This window comes from Crinia signifera, chromosome 11 (genome assembly GCF_055691185.1).
Source record: "Crinia signifera chromosome 11, ASM5569118v1, whole genome shotgun sequence".
NCBI lineage: Eukaryota > Metazoa > Chordata > Amphibia > Anura > Myobatrachidae > Crinia > Crinia signifera.
Window position 1 is genome coordinate 2,495,892 of NC_139227.1, and position 17,145 is coordinate 2,513,036.

Consider the following 17,145-nt stretch of genomic DNA (forward strand, 5'->3'; position numbering starts at 1 on the left):
GAGTAGTGCATGTTGGCACTGGCTTTACCTAAAAATTAGCATCTTCATCTATTGTATATATATATATATATATATATATATATATATAAATATATATATATATATATCACCTACAAACACAGCTACTCTGTATATTACTCAATTGTCATTGTTCTCCTTTGAGTTATACTAAGGAGTATTTCTTTAAAGCAGATATTACAATTTACAGTAAAAATATATGACAATGCAGTGGCTAATGGGAAGCAATTCTCTCTGTCACACAGAATTGTATATTAAAGCAGATAATAAATTGCTTCCTGCTTTTGCAGACTAAATGGTTCTGGGAGTACCACAAATTCTGTATAACAGAATAGAAATGTGTGTGAGCTGAGACATGTCCAGTTTAATGTCAGACACAATGATAAACCTATTCTTGCCACACTAGTCTTTGATGATATCATTAAAAGCAGCCCAGATAGATTAATGACTGTTTGTTCTTCTGTTGTCTGCAATCATTTTGACTTTGCTGGTAATATATTGCTGATGATAATCACTTTATTTTACAAAGCATAGTATTTTATATCTCCTGCTGATCCTCATCTTATTTTTAATTCTTTAATCAGACAGTAAAAATCTTTTCCAATTGAATTATAGCCACCATTAATACTCTACAGGCCCAGCAAAATGTTCCAGGTGGAAGGCACGTACTAGACATAAATTCATACTGTATTCAGTGTATGAACAATGGGGGGGGCACTTACTTTGGCCGTAATCGAGACACCAGCGCTATTTACTGTACTCAGGTGTTCAGGGGTTAGCCTCATTCACAAGGTCACGAGTCCCTGTGAGACAGAGAGAGGGTTTGGTGGTGTCTCTGACCTCCTTGTTGGCAGAAGTAAGTGCCTTCCCCTAGCTGGCAATGAAAGAGAAGGAGGTGGGTTCAGGTGAACGATGAGGCATGCCACGGATCATAGGCCGTAGTCCAAGCTCTTGGGCATTGTGAGGCCATTAATGGAGGGATATACGGATATACAGTTGTGCTCATAAGTTTACATACCCTAGCAGATGTGTGATTTTCTGGCCATTTGTCAGTAATATGAATGATACTTTTCTGTCACTCATGGTTAGTGGTTGGATGAAGCCATGTATTGTCACACATCTGTGTTAACTCTTTTTAAAACATAAAGACAACAAAAACTACCCAAATGACCCGGATCAAAAGTTTACATGCCCCAGTTCTTAATACCATGTATTGCCCCCTTTAACATCAGTGACTGCTTGAAGTATTTTGTGGTAGTTGTGGATGAGGCTCTTTATTTTCTCAGATGGTAAAGTTGCCCATTCTTCATGGCAGAAAGCCTCCAGTTCCTGTAAGTTCTTGGGCTGTTGCATGAACTGCACATTTGAGATCTCCCCAGAGTGGCTCCATGGTACTGAGGTCAGGAGACTGAGATGGCCACTGCAGAACCTTCACTTTACTCTGCTGTAGCCAATGACAGGTCGACTTGGCCTTGAGTTTTGAATCATTGTCATATTGGAACATCCAAGTACGTCCCATGCGCAGCTTCCGGGGTGATGAGTGCATATTAGGCTAGGGTATGTAAACCTATGAGCACATCTGTATACCAGCATGGCATCGGCCGAATGAAGCACTCTTTGGAGCCTGTGAGCAGTACTGGCTAGCAGGGTCTGTAATGTTGCTGAGACTCTCGTGATCTGTGTTGCAGAACTTTCGGGGGTTAAGGTTCTCTGCTCTGTTCTGCTGCAGAAACTCCTGTGTTTCCTCACCTGGCACCATGCAGTGTACTGCTGGGCAGTGACTTGCAATGTCTGGCTAGAGGCTGTTTGACAGTGTACTGGCATAAACAGGGTTCAGGGCTGTGTCTGGTTTTCATGCTTCAGTCTGCTAAAGAAAAGTTGGTGTTAGCTATTTACTGTAAATGTGTGTGTGCAGTTATTTCTAGCGTCTAACTGCAGAAAACTGGAACTGCAATAGGTAAGGATTCCAAGTTACTGTAAATAATCTGGAAAGAAATTCTGGGAGTTGGACACCAATAATGTTGTGTCCAGCGGACCCCTAAATTAACCTCTCGTTGATTTTATTTTAAAGGCCATCAGGTGCCTGTGGAAGATATGATGAGGACTACACAAAGTGCACTAGACATAAAGTGTGCTTCAGCAGATAAGAACCTGTATGAAGGTTCTACCAAGGTTTGCACAAGTAAGGATCTAACAGATGGTGTGCATGAAGCAATTTGGCCAATGTTTTGTAGATATCTTTTTCTATTGGACTTATTAAATATACATTAAGACAGAATATAATTTTTAATTAGTAGTAGTCTATAATTTAGGAGAACAGAACGGATTGACCCTAAGGCCACGTAGGAGCGCTGGGATATTTTACTATTACAATGATTTAATGAGTATCACTTTACTACCAGGCAAGACTGCAGCTGCTTTTTAAAAGGATGTGTAGCCTTTTATAGAAAGGAACAAAAAAAGATGTGGCTTTGGCCCAATCGGGTCGCTGTCACAAATAATTGTTCATTGAAAACTAATATTCATAGGTACATTTATTAAAAATACTAATACATGATATAGAAGTGCACTTCATAACAATAAAAAACATATCCAAGACAGACAACATGAAACATTTATAAAAGGAACTTCTATATATTCACATCTGTGAATTATATCCAGCCCTGTCATTCCAGTTTTCAGAGAGCATTATATTACCTTTTGTTATAGCCGACCTGGAGCGACTCTATTCCTTATTGTTGTGAACCACATGGAGAACTGTTTTAATTGCTTCAAAGACCAGACATGAGAATTGAAGTAGATACTATAAGCCAATTGTAACCCTCTGTGGCTTGTATGTAAGGGAAAAATGTATCAACTCTGTTGATTTGCTTGTTGTGCTCGGGTGACAGTGAGGAACTTTCTGGAGCCCTCACTGGGGATTCAGCGGCCACTCAAGGCTGTGTCGCATGGACAAACTGCCAGTAACAGTACAACACGAGCTGGTCAGCTGATCAGTTTCTGGGGGTAGAAAACTGTCATTGCCAGCCAGATAGAGACTGCTGTTCGCTCCTTCAATGACTGACCCTCAAGAGCCATACAGCTGTAGACATTAGAGTGGGCATATATGAAGTAGCAGACAAAGCCGTTCCCTTCTATGGGATTGGAGCCAGTCTAGTTGGCTGTGGACAGGCTGATTGCTGTTGCTGCCGCTGATTGCAGGAAGTGAGATCCGCCGCCTCCCTCCAATCTCTGCTCCCCCTAACATAGGCGCCGGCGCCACCCACACTGGCGCTGGGGAGCACTGGGAGCTGCTGAGGTTTCCAAGAGACCCACTACATTCCACCCGCTGATGCCGCAGGGAGAGGCTGCTCAGCCCTCCGACAAGAGCGCTGACTCAGTTCAAATATCCACCCATCGGTAATTACACGCCTCCGCCGCTGATATCATTACCTGCTTATGAGGATTGACAGCAGCTTAGCTTCGCCCACCGCTAATTACAGCTCAGAGAGAGAAAGAGACAGGGCCCAAGTAGAGTGACAAAGGGATTGAAATCCATATTAGAGTGAAGAGCGTTGCATGTACAAGTATTACAGGCAGTCTGCTTCAAAATGTATAGCCTATATTAAAGCATCCTGACAGCATAGGTTCAGCAACGCAGCAAGAAGGGTGAGAACTGCTTAAATATTATTAATAATACCCTCCCTTCATAGGAGATTGGGCCGAATTCAAGGATAGAGACCACTCCCTCATTGCTTTGAAGCTGTTTAGCCTGGAAATAACAGTGCGGAAACAAGTACTTTACACCGGTCTTGTATGTCCATCAATATCTTGGCTAACTGCCAGAATTAAGTTCTTTGTTACTGTGTATATAGAAGAACAGACTTTAAAGAGAACAAGAAACGGTTGATTGGATTGGATACTTTTTATATACACATTAGTATCCAAGTCTAATGGTGTGTACACACGGTGAGATTCCCTTGCTATTTGACTTAAGATTCGAGTGCTATGCAATCTTTGCTAACTCTGTACTAGTTACATACAATCTGCATTAGATTTACACTATATAGTCATTGCTGCCCTGTCTGGGTTTCGATTTGTTTTGCCACGGGAGCGCGCATCGGGATCGCAAGGTAAAAAACCTGTCAAAATCAAAATCTATATAGTCAAAATCTAATGTCAAATCTCTCCGTGTGTACACAGCATTATACTTTTCAGCACTTCTATCTAGAGTTTCTCGGAAAGGCAAACTAAACAGCGTATTTATATCAGTTGAATATACAATGGGCCCCAACGCGCGCCAACAATAACATTAATACAATGCATTGAATGGGTTTTTCCTTTTAACTGGACAGTTAATTGTTATTATAGCAAATGTAAGTTTTTTGTACTGCTCTCCCCAGTGGGGGACAGGATACATGTATTGACAAAAGCTTTAAAGCCAGATGAAGGGAGCGATTTAATCAGCCCCTGGACAGGTAATAGGAGACCCTGTTACATTCATACAACTGCGCCCAGCATAGGAAGGGTTAAGAATTCCTGAGGGAGGGGAGAGAGAAGAGAGAGATGTGAGTGAGAGTCAGCGCTGGGAGTCGTGGACTGGCGTGTCCTGCCCATTTGAAGCTAATCTGAGAGGTACCGTGGTAAGGTTCTGCCAACTTCACTAATGCTGGGTACACACCAGGACGACAAGGGTCCGATCCCATCAATCTAGATCCAATTCTGACCGATTGGATGTAGATTGAGTGGTGATTGGGCCCTTTTCTGTCCTGGTGTGGACCGATACCGATCCGATGCGCGGTCCTGCGGGTTGGTCGGTCGGTCGCTATTCAGATCCTACCTGCTGCAGATCGGACCCGCTCACGGTGCAGGGTTGGAAGAAACACTGACGACCCGCTCACATTGTGCAGCGTGAGTGTGTCGTCCTGGTGTGTACCCCGCACAATACTGATGGCCTTTCTGTATATATTGTATATAGACTGTAATTGCTGATGTTACATGTATAACCCGTGTGTAAAATAAAGGTAACACTTTTGTACCTTTGCTATTGTGTATTCCTGTGCGATCTTTGGAACTCAGAAGGACCCCGGGGGCTATGCGAGAGGCATAAGTCGCGCTGCGCAGCTGCATGACCCTGGGATCCTCACACCCAGTAAAGGCAAGATACAGAGACAATCAGGTAGATGGATCCTTAGCAACACCTCACCATTATATAGCAGCTCAGGTACAATACCATACGATAACGTTACAAATGATTTAAGAATATATGAGACACAAGACAATTTCACAAGTATCCTGCAGGCAAAACAATTTTTTAAATGTGAGGCTAGATTTGTAAAAATATTGTATGCAGTGGCTGATCCAGCACGGGGTGATAGGGGCGATCACACCGGGGCCCCCACATGCCAGGGATCCCCACACTCCAGTAAGCAGCTGCTGCTCACTGCTGATCTGCGTAGCGCTACCTATGAAATCAGAGCACAGCAAACATGATAGAGCTGCGCTTTGTCTCCGATTTAATTTGATTTGCAAAGCAGGACAGTGGGACACCGAAGCGTTGAAGGCTGGAGCTGAAGGTACGACCACGGTGCGCAGCACTGCGCCTGCCCCGGCCCGGCTCTCAGGAGATTTTCCAGGAGCCAGCCTGGGATGACGTAGGCGGTGCGTCTGGCACCATTTTAATGAGCACTGAATCCCCTTCCCCGGATCCCCGGAGCAGCAGTAACCAGAGCCCCAGGGCACCCGGCTCCTCTCCCGGGCTTTGGTCCATGCAGACCTCATCCCTTCCACCTATGCTTCCCCCCAGCAGCAGCAGCCGGCTGCACCCCACCCTGCTGGCCACAACCTCAACGCCCTGCACAGGCCGGAGCCTGACAGGTACTAGTACTACCCCGGCATCCCCTCCTCCATCAACCTCCATCAACCTTTCTTCCACAGCTTTTCCCCGGTCCCTGCCAACCCGTGCCCTGGCATGCCCGGAATCAGCAGCCCTTTCTCGGCTCAGATCAGCATCACCCAGCAGCAGCAGCAGAGCCGGAGGTCCCGATCAGCACCCAGCACCACCACCAGGCTGCAGCCTTCCACCTGCAGAGGAACAACTACAACCACCATCAGGTAACCAGCAGGTCACTCTTCCCTACAGTATGCCCAGCTGGCACATGCCATTTACCCTGTGCTGCCTAACACCCATTGTGTCCTTTGTGCACTGCATGCTAATGGCACTGGGGCCCCCACAAGTTTGTTGTCCAGGGCCCCCACAGACCTTAATCCGGCCCTGATCGTAGGTTACATGCACAGCTGCAGGTATTTCCATGCGTCGCTGCAACTGTCATTTTTTTTAAATAATTTTAGCTGAAAATGCATTTTAGTCACAAAGTGATGTTACTATGACATGGCCCGCCAACAGAGGGTGCGGAGGCCCGGACTGGGCTTCTGGGCCCTGGCAGAGAATGGGGGCCACTGTGGCTCTTTCACTTAATACAAATAATGTTGTGGCTCTCCTGTGCTCTGCTGCAAGGGAAGTGGTACACTGTCCGAGAGGAGGATCCAGAAGGAGACAATAATCAGCCATCCAAGGGCTCTGCTGAATTTTAGTCAGGACACTCTCTCACTTTCTCCTCTCTATACCTCTTTCCCCCTATTCTGCTCTATCTCACCCTCTCTCTCTCTCTCTCTCTCTCTCTATCTCTCTATCTATCTCTCTCTCTCGCAGATCATTTGTGTCAGGCATCTCACACTGCATGGAGTATTGCGGCAAATGCGTACAGGTACAAATTTCCATCATTTAGTTAGATGTTTCTAGCTCACAATAACAATTATTATATGTATGGACACATACATTAACATTGGGTTTTTTAAAGGGTTCGTCATAAACAACCCCATAAGTAATAAAGAATTTTAAATCCATAAAGCTTCTGTTGTCTTTATCTCAATCTAAAAACATAGATATTTGAACCTACTGCACTAAAAATGAACCAATATTCTTGAAAGGGATAATTTCCCATCTAAATTATTAATGATGTATCTTTATGGCAGGAAAAAAATCTATGTCCAGATTAAATTCACATGAAAAACCCATATCGGTTGGCAAAGTGGGGGCAAATGATTCTCTGTACATTAAAAACCTAAAAATAGGCTATCCTGAATTCATTACAAATCAAAATAAAATCAATTGGTTCCAATTTAATTGCAATCATATTTAAATAGTGTTTAATATATTTTACTGTAAAGATAAACAAAATCCTAATGTCCAACAATAATAAAATAATCATTACAAAATAAAATGTTTTAACCATTTCTTTAATATTTTTAAGAAAAAACAGTAGTGCAATGACAAGCAAGTATGATCATCATTGTATTACTTCTACAATATCATTTATTTGCTGTACAGTATGTCACATATGTGGTTAATAGTGAATCCCACTGTACAGTAGGTCTTCAGTAGAAATAGGGGGTGGTAATCAGTGTAGGGAAGCGCCTCTAAATATATCATGTGACAAGAGAATGAAAAATGTGCAATAGTCCAATGATGTTATCAAATATCTCCTCCCAATATCTCCACACCAAATATCTCCATACATATCAAATATATCCATACCTATGTGATCACATATAAGTATCTCTCTGTGATTTTTTAGATGTGGCAAACTCAATAGTAGGATGTTCATGTAAAAAGAGAGATACAGTTGTGCTCATAAGGTTACATACCCTAGCAGAATGTGTGATTTTCTGGCCATTTGTCAGAGAATATTAATGATACTCACAAACTTTTCTGTCACTCATGGTTAGTGGTTGGGTTAAGCAATTTATTGTCAAACATCTGTGTTGTTTCTCTTTTGAAATCATAATGACAACAGAAACTAGGCCAAATGGCCCTGATCAAAAGTTTACATACCCTGGAGATTTTGGCCTGATAACATGCACACAAGTTGACACAAACAGGTTTGAATGGCTACTAAAGGTAACCATCCTCACCCGTGATCTGTTTGCTGGTAATCAGTGTGTGTATAAAAGGTCAGTGAGTTTCTGGTCTCCTGAAAGACCCTTGCATCTTTCATCCAGTGCTGCACTACTGTGTCTGGATTCTGAGTCATGGGGAAAGCAAAACAATTGTCAAAGGATCTGCGGGAAAAGGTTATTGAACTGTATAAAACAGGAAAGGCATATAAAAGATATCGGCATGGGCGTATTTCTGTGTCGATAGTGTGGTGAGGCATGAGTAAAGAAACATAAATTTTATGCTAGCATTGAAATGTTTAAACCTGACATACTGTGATTTTGCTTGTGAGGACATTCTGCTACACTCATTACTTAATTTTTTGCTATCAATCCACATTTCCTCCTGTGGCATTTTGTCATATTTATAAATGATAGCTTTTATTTGTATTGTGATGTTGGTGCTCAGCCTAAAAAACGGCAGCTTGGTCGAGTTATCCAAACTCAGATTGATAGATATACAGTGGTTGACCAGCGCTCAGGCACTAAATGTGTGCCACCCAATATGGGTTTGACAAGATGTGCTAATGCCTATGTATGTACCCGGAATGGTACTCCAGTGCCCTCAAATGATTGAAACTGTCCAGAGTGTATGTGAGTTAATATCAAGAAAATTTATTTGTGAGGTACACAGATGTGAACGATACACTGGGATATGCAGGCTTAATGACAATCTGGGGATCGGTCCCAGCAGGGATGCGTCACACAGGTGCACATAAACAAGAAACACAATAGGAAAAGATACAGGACAATCCAAAAATCCCCAAAACACTATTCTCTGTGCAGTTCTCACCCTGTGTGAGGGGAGTCAGGGGTCTGCTGGCACTGTGAGCCTCAATGTTAGGGATGTTTAGAGGGAGGGGGGAATGGAGGGCAGGGGGAGAGAAACTCAGTCTGTCCTCTCTGTGTTTTGATAATGCACAGATGAGGACTGGGCAAAGGGTGGCAGCTGGATTTGGGCAAAGGAAATGCATGCTGGAATGATGGAATGCAGTCTCTGGGTCAAGGAAGGTGTAGTCACGTCACCAGAGGCTGGCGTCCCTAGCACCTCCGATGGGGCACTGTACAGGTACCTAATACACTGGGTTCTCCTGTTCTTCCAGATATTCTGGGTGAGAAAGGGTCTGGTCATGAAAATATTTTTGAAATGGAAATGGCAGGACTTTGAAAGTCGTTGAGTCGGTGAGCAGCATAATTGGAGGCTAGAGGAGATAGATAGTGAAATTGTGGCATGTTAAGTTTAAGAAAGTGCTGAGACATCCAAGAAGACAGTTGTAAATATGAGTGAGGAGAGAGGAAAAATAGATTAGGAGAGGAGAGGTAGATTTGAGTATCATTAGCATAGAGGTGATATTGGATTTCAAATGAATTTACCTAAAGAGGACATACAGTATAAAGAGAAAAATGGAGAGGTCCAAGAAAAGGGCCTTGGAGGGGACAACTACTGTTAGGGAAAGTAAAGTGGAGGTGTAGTTATGAGAGGAGACAGAGAAGGAACAGCCAGAGAGGTAGGATAATAGTAAGGAGACCACAGTATCAAGCAGAACAAGGGAATTAGTGATATGGAGAGAGGGTGGTCCAAAACATTTTTACTGCTATGTGGTGATTCCAGGGTTGATGTGTTGATCTGAGAGGGTGAATAGAGGTTGATATAGCTACAGAGTCAAGGTCAGACGTAAGGGGGGTATTGTTTAAGGAAGTGGATTGTTAAGGACAGGAGATAAATAATAGGAGACAGATGTGAGACAAGCAGAGAAAATAATGTAAATGTGTGTCAATGGCCTTAATGTTACTTAGTGATGTAGAAATGCAGGTGAAAGTACAGTGCTGTTAGCTCAATAGCAGCACATTTAGTAAATTTAGTTTGATGTGAAACAAAAGTATAGATAATATGGGTGCAACAAATGGTTTTAACTGTAAGAAATTAGTGGATGTTAGTGTGGGTAAAAAAAACAGTGGTATTTCAGATAGGACGTTCATATTTTTAAAGGCTAAGCTGCATTGTTCCAATTGTGCAGACACAAAACTAAAAGTATCAATAAAAGCATTGTTGGTGAAAGGAAAGCCATTTGCATTTTCAAAACAGGGAGTTCAGTGCTGAGTATCCACATTAAACAGTCAGGAGGTGAATAATGTGAAGTTTAGGTGAACTCACATTTGTTTGTTGAAAGTAGTACTTTAGTTTTCAGAGGTTTGACAAAGTATTGTCCTTCTGTATCACTTCGATGTAATGCTCGTATAACGCTGCCATTATGTTTCAGTTGTATCACACTTTGATTAATATGCACTTCTATATAAAATGCACTTCTACGTAATGAAACAGTCAAAGAGAGCGCATCTATCAGTATATATAAAACTTATTATAAAAAAAGTAGCTATATGGGAAAATGAGGAACGCATAGACACATCGTAAACGAATAATTAAAGAGAACGTAAGCACATTAACTAATAAGGATGGTAAAAGCTTTACAGAGGATAAGGGAAAAGCAGAACTGTTGAACGGATTATTCTCATCAGTGTTTACCAGGGGAGAACAGACAGTGGAACTTACAAGAAGATCTTAATATTATTTTCACGACAGACGAGATAAAATTGCGGCTCAGAGACAAATCACCAGGCCTAGGGTACTAAAGAAATTAAGGGAGGAATTAGCAGCCCCTCTGTTTTACATTTTTGATAATTCACTTACAGCAGGTAAAGTACCAAAAGACTGGAGAACATCTGAGGTAGTGCCAATATTCAAAAAAGGAAAAATGGATGACCCAGCTAATTACAGGCCTGTGACCGTAACATCATAAGTGGGTAAATTATTTGAAGGCTTCTTAAGGGATGGCATCATGGAATATTTAGATCTTCATAGTTTACTTAGTATCAATAGATTGTAAGCTTGCGAGCAGGGCCCTCCTACATTTTGACTGTCTGTAAATACCCTGTTTTGTTGTATCACTGTCCCCTTTGTAAAGCGCAACGGAATATGCTGCGCTATATAAGAAACTGTTAATAAATAAATATCAACTAGCATGGGTTTGTGAAAAATCGTTCATGCCAAAGAAATTTACTAGGCTTCTATGAGGATGTCAGCAAATATCTTGATCATGGAAATGCTGTAGACGTGGTCTTCTTAGATTTTGCTAAGGTCTTCGATACAAGAGGTTGATAAACAAAACGGAGGAAGTGGGACTAGAGGTAAGAATTTGTAGATGGGTAGGGAACTGGTTGTGTAGTAGAGAACAGATAGTGGTTGTGAATGGCGCAGCATCAAATATGATACCAGTACTAAGCGGAGTGCCACAAGTGTCGGTACTGGGGCCCATTTTGTTTAACATATTTATTAATGATATTGGGGTGGGAATACTCAGCAAAGTTTCCATCTTTGCTGATGACACAAAATTGAGCAGAGTAATTAGATCAACTGAGGATGTCTCTGTGCTTCAGAATGATCTTAATAAACTAGATGAGTGGGCAAACAAGTGGAAAATAAGCTTCAATGTAGATAAATGCAAGGTGATGCACCTTGGGAGACATAACCAATGTGCTAGTTATAATCTAAGTGGGGAATCATTGGGTAATTCAGAACTTGAAAAGGACCTAGGAGTCCAAATAGATAATAAATTGGGGTGCTCAATGTCATATAGCAACTAACAAGGCAAATAGAATACTGGCATGTATAAAAAGAGGTATGGAAACTAGGGACACAAAAGTAATTATGTCACTGTACAAAGCATTAGTTAGACAAAATCTTGAATATGGAGAACAATTCTGGGCCTCGCACTATAAAAGGGACATCATAGAACTGAAAAAAAAACAAAGAAGAGCAACAAAGATAATAAAGGGAATGGAGAATTTAAGCTACGAGGGCAGATTGAACAAATTGGGATTGTTTTCACTAGAGAAGAGACGTTTAAGGGGGACATGCTCAACATGTACAAATATATCAGGGGCAATATAAGGAACTGCCCAGTCCACTTTTTAATACAAGGAAGGACTCTAGGACACAAGGGCATGAGTTTAGATTAGAAGAGAAAAGATTTTGTTCCCTTAGAAGGAAAAGTTTTTCAAGGTAAGGGTAACTAAACTGTGAGGTGGTGTTGGCAGACACAATAAATTTGTTTAAAATAAGGCTGGACAAACATTTGTTGATTATAAACATCCAGGGGTACAATTAAGAAAAACAATCTGTCTTTAAAAATAAAGTATCAGTATTAACTACGTAAAAACAAGGGTAAAGCTAATAAACCAAGGTTGTAACTATGTAATCACATAAAACAAATTCCTCCAATCGTATTACATTATGAGAGTCTGCAGGTATACTCACAAGCGGTATCTTTTTAGTGTAACGCACAATATTGTCCATTAAATTTTATTTTGTATCCAAATGAAATTGATTTATATAGTGGATAACAACAGTCTCAATCCTGTAGCCTTAAGGATATGGATTTAATTTATGCAATTTTATTGTTCCATTTGTTATATCCGGCATTAATGTACTTGTAGTTCCACAAGCTTTGGTTGATTTGAGGCTTACCAATTGCAGCGTATTATAATGTGTTAAAGGCCGTGGTTGTACCACATAGCGCTATCGCCATGCTCATGCAAGAAGGACATTTACCAGAAGTATTCAATACAATACCACATAACAAGACATCTTCCCAGTCAGGCTCCCTCATCTCTGCTTCTCTCCTTGTGTGACACCCACGACCACCATACGACAACCCGAACCTTGGGTGCAGTTGTGGCTAGTGTTATAACTTGATGATTCGGGCTGACACTCCTAGTAATATGTCATAACCATAATTTCCAGTATGGTATTCTAACTGCGTATTCTATTGGCACTTATTGTGGCAGGTCTTATGACTTAGTTTCAGTGTGTGTGAAGGGTCCTTTCCAAAGACTATTCTGGAAGGACTATTACATAACATATCCTGTTGTTTTCTACAGAACATCTGGATTTCATTAGATAACTAAAAGATGCAAGTCATCGTGATAAACGGAAGAACGAGCAGAGCCAGGAGCATCTGGTCCACCAGGATTCCAGGGCTTGCCTGGATCTCCTGGACCTTCTGATATACCTTTAACAATTGTGATGAGCCATCCGACTGCACACCATCTTGTCACCCCTATAGCCGCCCGCTGCTGACGATACACTGACCTAGGTGACAGCCTCGAAAAAGCTACTGAGCGAAATGCGCATTGGCATTCACTCTGTGACCTAGTAGCATTAATTCTGTGTTCATTTGTATGTCTGTTTGGTGTATAATTATTCTGTGATATTGATTTAACTCCACTAACGTGTCTGATACTGCGGGCAGAAAGCACGCCAGCCGAAGGGATTCATTCCCTGGCTTGGGGCGGTCATCAGCATCTGTAGCTGATACTGCCGAGGCAGCACACGCCGGCTAAAGAGGTTTATTCTCTAGCTTGGAGCGATCGTTCTTCTACCCACATGATACATATCATCCCATGTTAAATATTCTGACCTACTGAATGTATTAGTTACCATTGCGGCAATACAAGCCAGCAGAAAGAAACTTAGTCTCTGATCTGAAACAACAGAGAGACTGACAGCCGTTATTGTGACCGCATGTAGCGGCAGGCAACCGCTGGTACAACACGCGGTGTGACTGCACGCAGGGTACAGAATAACGTGAATAATACATGGTATAATAACATATATGTGAACATACGTTTAAGAATGAGTACTGGTTATAGTCTCATACATGTATAAATTAATGGGATGAATAGATCTATATGAAGCACGCTCCAATTAAGTGATTAAAACAGCCGCAGTGCTCAGCACATCGTTTGGAGAAGATAAGAGAAACTTTTTTCTAGAGATTTTTTATTCTATTATTAAAATGAACAGAGTTGTATCTATTTCCACCCATGTATCACCTTATGCATGAGTAGTATGGTAACTATACTGGATGAACAGACCCAATTCAATAATTAAATCTGTGGATTGCCACATGTGTATGCAGCAATGCAATAAAAATTCATATCTAGCGATTACCTGCCTCACAGTGCTTAAGAAAATTCATGCCCATACTCGATAATTAAAAAACATTAAGTGGATACCAATACCACTTTGATGTGCGCATAATTAATTGCGACTCAATTCTGTGATTTCCCGATGTGTATACCATTATCGTGGCAATAAAAGCCATAAAAAAAGAATCAGTCTCTGACTTGAGACGATAGAAACACCAATAACTGCTATTGAGACAGCAGATTGCGACTGACAACCGCGGATATAACACGCGGTGTGACTGTATGCAAGATATATGGTACACAAACATCGTTGTGATTACACATTTAATACTTGCTATAGTCTCTTATATGTATGAACCAATGAGATTAATAGTTCTTTATGAGCATGCTCCAATAAATTGATTAGAACACTCATATTTGTGTCCATATGAGACAAGCAAGAAATCCCACTGTGATCTGTGTAAAATAAATTGCGGTCCAATCCTGTGATTTCCCGGTGTGTACGCAGAGACACTACATCTCATGTGAAATAATTAAAATATCTCAAATGCAAAAATGAGAATTTAACTCAGTTGTAAATCATTTATAACTCTTGTGCATTTGGATAAAATTTACCTGCACGGGCACGCCTGATTAAAAACAACACCTAACCGGATAATTTGGACCAATAAATGTGTGCATTTAAGGAGGAGTAACATCAATATCACGATCTGAATCGTGTGGTTACCTAGCCTGGACGCCAAGGTTTCACATAATGTTTCCTGTTTGAAAATATTATTTAATAAATGTACTCTATATATGCACACACAGAAACAGTGGTGAACTATAGGGAACATCCCTTATGAACACATTTGTGTCATTAAATCACATTGGTGTTTTTTTGTACATGCATGAGTAACCGTGACCCCAACATACTGGTAAACACATATGTGAGAATCCCTGTACAGTGATACGTAGACATCTCATACAAGGGAGTACCGGGCTGAACGGCAAGCACCCCCTTTTCCCGTGATGTCTGAGATCAATTATCACATTTCAAGACAATAAGCAAACCTGTGAACATCCAGAAGAAGTGATTCTTGATACACTGGGGTGAAGATCTGATACATACTCTGAGACAGAATAATTTCACCAAAATCTGTGTATGAGTAAATATTATACCCATACATAAAATGTACCAACTCTATCAATTGGATAATCATCCTATGACATCATAAGTCAACTGAGGAGTGGTTATGTAACTATAATAAAACATTGAAGAAACACACAAAATACAGTAAACGAGTAAGAAACTCTCTTTATTACAAATTACAGTGAACACAGATACTATATAGCTGCTATAAGCAAATTTCATACAGCTACGAATAGGTCACAGAGACACTTTTTAAATTTCTATTTCTTTGTTCTTCTATATCTTTACTTGTTTTTAATAATTTCGCTATGTGTTATCCCTTGTAAAGGGAATATATTATATAAAGGTTGAATACAATTAATAAAATTGAAAACCCAAAATATAAATGATGGCCGGATAGGTCAACGTGTTAACATACACTAATAAAATATACACCTAACAGTAGGTATGTTTTTATAAAAAGTCTTTAATAAAGACATCTTGGGTGAGGAGTGCGCCCCATTTAAAGCTGATTTCTTTTCTTTCCTCTTGTTCATATTGATACACTGCACTACACAATACACTGCACTACACAGGAGGGGGGGGGGGCAGGGGTACCACCATTCGCAGGGCCGGTTCTGGTGGACTCGCAAGGGTGCGAATTTGCATCCAAAGTGAATCAACCAGAATAACCCCCAATATGCGCACAACCTATTTTACTGCACATGTGATGCTTCGATACAAAAACAAAAAAATGTGTTGGTAAAGTAACCAAAGTCATGTTTTGGAGTAATAAAATTAAGTGTCTTAAAAAATGTTTAGAGAGAAAATAAAAAGCAATAATTGATGATATAACCAATTTTTAATTAACAGAAAGTTAATCCTGCATAATTATTGCAAATAGATATTGATACCATAAACTCCATGAAAGCCGGTTATGTAATTAAGATGAATTTATAAATAAAGTAAAAATATTGTTGATATTATGTTGACATGTAGGTGCTATAAATAAGGTTGACATATTGTTGGTTAGTGTCTTGCTGGTAGTGACATGCACAATACAATAGGTGTACCAGAAGAGAGTTTACTTGTACAACCATAGTCACAGTTACACACGTCAGGTACCTTTCATGGAACTGACATAGAACCACCTTGTCACGTATGTGGGTAGAGGTCTCGTCATTGCAGGATCCAGCCAGATACTCACAGGATCACTGAGATACGTGGAACACATCCGTGTCCCACTGTTGGTGGTGCCGCACATGCCGCACATGCGTAGCAGTACAGAAGGCACCAATCTTACAGAAACTTCCCTCAGGAGCATCATAAAGAGAGCACAGTAGAAACCTCCATTCTTTAATATGTCGGAGTGGTTTGAATGAAAATCAAGGAAATGATTGACTTGAAACATTTTGACTTAAGGCCATTACAGTTTATTGGGGATATTTACTAAGATGGGAGTTGTATTTCAGATGTTTCTACGGGCAACCAATCAGATAATATCTATGATCTTCTAGAACATGGGTCTTCAAACTGTGGCCCTCCAGATGTTGTGGAACTACATGTCCCAGCATGCCCTGACAGTTTTGGCATGCTCTTATAGGAAAAAAATGTGGCAATGCATGTTGGAACATGTAGTTTCACAACATCTGGAGGGCCACAGTTTGAAGACCCATGTTCTAGAAGGTGCTTAAAAAATAAGAAGTAGAATACAATGGGTTGCCCATAGCAACATCCAATGTGGAATAGAATTCCCATCTTAGTACATTTCCCCCATTATGTTTAAGTCTGAGATGTTCTGACAATGTATCTCAATGGCTTGCAGACTATCTCGCCACTCATCTGTAAATCATCAGCTGTGGGGTTCATTGAAAGCAGTAATAAAGTATGAACTTTGTCACCCACTCGGCGCACAAGATACATAGGGTGAAATTTAATAGGATGAGAGATTCAGAAAGTGAGAGATTTGGGAAGAAATCTCCAGTTTTTTTAAAGCGGCAATCATTTACACTGCAAAATCAAACTGGTTTTGCATGTAAGTGATTGCCACTTTA